The sequence below is a fragment of the Mus musculus genome, chromosome 15, assembly GCF_000001635.26.
Source record: "Mus musculus strain C57BL/6J chromosome 15, GRCm38.p6 C57BL/6J".
NCBI lineage: Eukaryota > Metazoa > Chordata > Mammalia > Rodentia > Muridae > Mus > Mus musculus.
In genome coordinates this window covers 93,603,708-93,609,768 of record NC_000081.6, presented here as the reverse complement: position 1 = coordinate 93,609,768, position 6,061 = coordinate 93,603,708, and positions in this window count along the sequence as shown.

Here is a 6,061-nt window from a genome sequence, read left to right as displayed (position 1 = left end):
GTCTGATAACTAATGCTACTTACATAAACAAATGATCAAATATCTTTACTCAAGAAAAGTCTTCCGAGTTACCTCCCCTCCCCCCATCGACATGGAGCCATTGAACCAAGGCCAGCCAATATATCCCTTCCCTGTGGAGCCTGCAGTGTGGAGGGAAAGGTGTGAATGTATGTGAGTGTAAACAGGGTTAAAGGTCATGACACCCTCACAGGGAAAGGCTGAAAGCGATTCCTGGGTGGCCCCTCCTCTTGGAGAGGAGTACTGAGGCCAAAGGGAGACTGAATTGGTTTACCTCTAAGCTAAACACCTCGTTTGAGTTTCTGCATGGAGGAATTGAATAATGGCAGCAAAGCAGAGAACGAAGGAGGCGGAGGCCTCCATGTACAGCAGTTGCTGTATAGCTAAGTGACTTCTCATTTCTGAGTGGCTGGTGGAATTAAAGGAAGAAAATGTGATAAGAGAGCAGATACTTGCATGGTGGTTTGAGCATGCTTTGCCCAAGAAGTAACATTATTAGGAAATATAACCTTGTTGGAGTAGGTATTAGCCTTATTGGAGTAGGTAGGGCCTTGTTGGAGGAAGTGTGTCACTGTGGGGGTGGACTTTGAGACCCTCTGTCCTAACCACATGGAAGACCGTCTTCTCCTAGTGACCTTCAGATGAAGATGTAGAACTCTCAACTCCTCCTGCACCATGCCTGCCTGGATGCTGCCATGCTTCCTCCTTGATGATTATGGACTGAACCTCTGAATCTGTAAGCCAACCTCAAGAAAATGTCCTTATAAGAGTTGCCTTAGTCATGGTGTCTGTTCACAGCAGTAAAATCCTAACTAAGACTACTTGTTACCATATTAAGTCCGGCAGCTACAGAATACAGCACTATTGTTGCTCTACTGCAATTGCCAAATACTTGAAGAGTCTTCATTGAGAGTTACTGAATCCCCAGCACCAACTACAGCACTGGGGACCTAGGAGGCTGTGATGGTTTGTATATGCTTAGCCTAGGGAGTGGCACTATTAGGAGGTGTGGCCTTGTTGAAGTAGGTGTGTCACTGTGGGTATGGGCTTTAATACCCTTGTCCTAGCTGCCTGGAAGTCAGTATTCTGCTAGCAGCCTTCAGATAAAGATGTAGAATTCTCAGCTCCTCCTGCACCATGCCTGCCTGGATGCTGCCACACTCCCACCTTGATGATAATGGACTGAACCTCTGAACCTGAAAGCCAGCCCCAATTAAATGTTGTCCTTATAAGAGTTGCCTTGGTCATGGTGTCTGCTCACAGAAGTAAAACCCTAAAACATAGGCCATCCAAAAGCATTTGATAAATGAATGAACGACTAAAGGAAAGGAGTTCTTAGATAAAGAGCACATTTGAATTTCATGAACTCAGACGAGCAATGTGCCGCTGTACCTCCTGCCTTGGGGTTTTGACACCCAGAGCTATATTGAATACAGTCAGGACTCAGTCACGTCTCCTTCCCTGGGAAAAACAGCTCCAGAACCCAAAATCTTTTTACAAAAATACTCTGAGAAAATAGTGGAGAAGCATCAAGAATTAGATAAACAGTATTTATCGCCATGCAAGTTTATTACAAAAAAATAATTAACATTAAATGAGAGAAGAAATGTCTTCATCTTAAGTGAAGAGCAAATTTCATTTGTCCGGTATGATCATTTTGTGAAAATTCAAAGGACAGTTTTTTTGTGCTTTTTAAATATTTCTCTAAGATTCTTATGATAAGGGCCCAGGAGGAGGCTCACAATAGGTAAAACTGATTGCTGAACAAGCCAGACATCCCAAGTTCAATCCCTGAAACATAAGTAAAAAGTTGGATGTGGGGGTCCTTCTTCTGTAATTCCAGCACCCCTAAGAGGACATGGAAGATGGAGATATAATTAGTATATATTACAGAGTCCATGCTTCTGGGCCAGCTAGCCAGGCTCAGGCTTCCAAGAAACAAGAGATGTTGCCTCAAAGTGGAAGGCAAGAACCAACTCCTGGAAACTGACCTCCATACGTGTATGTGTGTGTGTGTCTGTGTGTGTGTGAGTGTGAGTGTGTGTGTGTATGTGTCTGTGTGTATGTGTATGTGTGTGTGTGAGTGTGTGTGTGAGTGTGTGTGTATGTGTGTGTGTGTATGTGTACGTGTGTGTGTGTGTGTGTGTGTGTGTGTGTAGTGTGTGTGCATTTGAACTCTTAGGTGTTGCAGAGAAGAATCAGCAGCTCTTTCTGGGGATTTCAATTCCCAGCTGTCTGCCACTCAAGCTCCAGGGAGATTCAAGGCTTCTGGCCTCCAGGAGCAGCTTTAGTCATGAGCACACACACACACACACACACACACACATAAGTAAGTAACTTCTTAAATAAGAAAAGTTCAATGGGGGGGGGGGCGGGGGAGGGTGCCGCTGGAGAGATGGCTCAGTAGTTAAGAGCACTGACTGCTCTTCTGAAGGTCCTGAGTTCAAATTCCAGTAACCATGTGGTGGCTCACAACCATCCGTAATGAGATCTGATGCCCTCTTCTCGTGTGTCTGAAGACAGCTACAGTGTACTTACTTATAACAAATAAGTCTTTAAAAGAAAGACAGAGAGAGAGAGAGAGAGAGAGAGAGAGAGAAAGGTTCAATGGGAATGGTTGTCATCAATACACTGCTCCTTCAAGAATGGCCTACTCTTACCGGAAGTGGTGGCGCACACCTTTAATCCCAGCACTTGGAAGGCAGGCAGATTTCTGAGTTCGAGGCCAGCCTGGTCTACAAAGTGAGTTCCAGGACAGCCGTGGCTACTGAGAAACCCTGTCTTGAAAAACAAAAACAAAAAAAGAGAAAAGAGGGCTGGTGAGATGGCTCAACAGATAAGAGCACCCGACTGTTCTTCTGAAGGTCCTGAGTTCAATTCCCAGCAACCACATGGTGGCTCACAACCATCCCTAACAAGATCTGGCGTCCTCTTCTGGAGTGTCTGAAGACAGCTACAGTGTACTTACATATAATAAATAAATTAAAAAAAAAAAAAAAAAAAGAGAAAAGAATGGCCTACTTTCTTCATTTATCTATGCGATACTTTTTTTTTCTTATGAAATAGTTCTATAACAAAGCTCTCAGCTACACACTGCAGTCATATCTAGCATGTTTTGCCTTCTTGCCTGGCTGCTAAGAACCCATGCCCAGCTCACATTCAGAACCTTAGCCACATCTCAGCAGAGCCACAAAAGGGAAGAGCAAATGTATGCCTCCCAAGCAGCCAGGAGAACATTTGGTTCCTTGCCTACCTAAAGCATAGAAGATGCCGTTCCGCTCCGGGAACGGAGACAAGAGGTAGGGATGCTTAGAATGGGATACTTGAGTTTAATGGCTGCCCTGACGCAGCGAGGAAACTCAAGCCCATTTCATTTGAACTTAGATGGGAATCCCATCAGCATTCTGTGTGACTCTGGCCACAAACGACCCTACGGCACACTGGCTTAGTAAACACATAACAGCGTAAGTGCCTCTCCGACACACCAAAGATGCATCCGGTGTGGGAAAAGAAGGCCCAGGCAGACTAATTTGTTCACAGGTGATTAGCTATGTGGCTGAAAGAAGAGTGGGCCAGGGAGCCAAGCCACCATGCACTAGAGATCAATTGCGCAGGAAGACAGTTTCTGGCACAGAAGCCCACCCTTCTTTTCTGCCTGATATCTACCACCACACCATCAGCAAGAACACACAGGCAGATGAGCAAGAAGGCAGCCTTCCTGTGCTTCTGAGAAAACACAATGGGACCATGTGTACAGGGTGTAGGAAGGAAAAGAAGGGCATGGTGGGACCCCTGTCCCTTAGACATAACAGACCTGAACTTTGATGTTCCCCCAAAACGCAGCAGATGGTAGAACGGGGAATTACGGGACCTTGTCAGGTTTGTCTCTGCTGTTAGAACTGCAGACGTGGGCCCTTGCTGTACAGACTCCGGAATACTCCTTAAGGGATGTCTTAAAGTGGAAGACTCCAAGGAAGCCTGGGTCTCTTTAACCTCCATCAGTAACAAGCCGTTTGTTTGTTTGTTTGTTTGTTTGTTTATAGATATCTTTGGGATGAATCCAAAGACTATTAAAAACAATAAGAAAAAGCCAAGGGCAAGAGGGATAGAGTTAGAGCCCACGAAGTTTGAGTTTAATCTCTAGCATCAGAAGGAAAGAAAGGAAGGACAGAAGAAAGGAAGGAAGGAAGGAAGGAAGGAAGGAAGGAAGGAAGGAAGGAAGGAAGGAAGGAAGGAAGGAAGGAAAAAGGAAGAAGGAAAGAAGACATGCTAAATTTAATGTCTCTCATTCATTTCAAGATTTATTGTGGGGGAGGCGTCTTGGTCCGCTGCCCTTCCTGAAGAGCAGGCTGATTTTCAGTTTAATTGCTCAACATTGCCTTCAGTTTCACTAAGTGAAATTTTTAATTTTTCTGGCAATTATTGATCCAATGTCAGTTCTTCGCTTCACAGGCAATGATTTATGGCTAGATTGCATGTTGTACATTGATCCAAGCCTCTTAATACTTCTCCTAGATTGTCTTTCTGCTAGGCTGAGCCTCGCAGCCAGAGGGATGGACTGTCTGCCTGCCTCTGCCACAGCATTGCCTTTAACAATACATAGGGAAGTCAACCATGGCCTCCTTTTGGTTTTAACTTGTACCTGGACCATTTAGTATCAACCCCAAGTCCAAAGTGCCAAGTTTTTGCCAAGGAAACAGAAGGTCCTTCCTGTACAATTATATGGCAGGTTATGTCTTCTGGGAGTGACTTCTAAAAGCAGTTGGACCTGTTGACCAATTACTGTCTACAACAACTACATAGTCATTTTGTCAAACTTAGATCTATCCTGTGTTGGACATGTATGAAATACACAGGGGTAACACTATAGGACGTCTTGAGCGAATATATACTGTTTGACATGGGTGCAGCCATGCCGAGGACTCTGTAGCCTTAGGCCATGGAGGAAAGCCAAAGCCTTCCCCCCAAGATGAGGCTCAGAACAATACCAAAGCTTTTCTCAGGAGTGGAGATGTTGACAGCATATGCCAAAAATGTCCACCATATCTCCCTTCCTCCAGATATTTACAGCCTGGAGACTGCTCCCCTACAGAGACTACTCCTATACCAACATTAGCTGAGTGCCTCGTTACCCCTGCCCTATACCATAAACTCTGCCTCTTTATATGTAATAACCCCCTTTAGTTCAACTGTGTGCGATAACCCCACCTCTCTGTTCAAATCTATAGAATAAGCACGCTGAGTTTCTGTGTTGCTGGAGTTTCTCCATCAAAGAGCCCAGTTGGCCTGATTCCAGCTTTTCCATTTTTTTGGGGGGGGGGGGTGTTTTTGTTTTTGTTTTGTTTGTTTTTCAAGACAGGGTTTCTCTGTGTAGCCCTGGCTGCCCTGGAACTCACTTTGTAGATCAGGCTGGCCTCGAACTCAGAAATCCTCCTGCCTCTGCCTCCCAAGTGCTGGAATTAAAGGCATGCGCCACCACCGCCTGGCACACAAATTTGGAATATTAAACTAAATATTTTCTTAAATTCTTAAATAGGCGAAGCACTCAGAAGTAACAAACCTTCTGTATTGCCCACAGCCGCTCCTGAGTTGGCTGTCCGTTCCTTTACTAAGAACTCCTGTGTAGGTGTCACTTGACAAATCTCCTGGCAGCTTATGAGTCTGCCCTTTTAAGTTTAAAGTCTTTTGTGATACACCTTAATTGTTGAAAGATTTGAACCTGTCATTTTTCTTGCTTTATCTTGTCAGCTATGAAGAACAGGTCTAAGGGGGAAAGATGGGAGGCCAGGAGTAAAAGGGAAACTTTCATGATACTTCATATTTCACCTATAGAAACTTACTCATATTTCACCTATAGAAACTTACTCACATTTCACCTATAGAAGCTTACTCACATTTCACCTATAGAAATTTATTCATATTTCACCTATAGAAACTTACTCATATTTCACCTATGGAAGCTTACTCACATTTCACCTATAGAAACTTATTCATATTTCACCTATAGAAACTCATATTTCACCTATAGGAACTTACTCACATT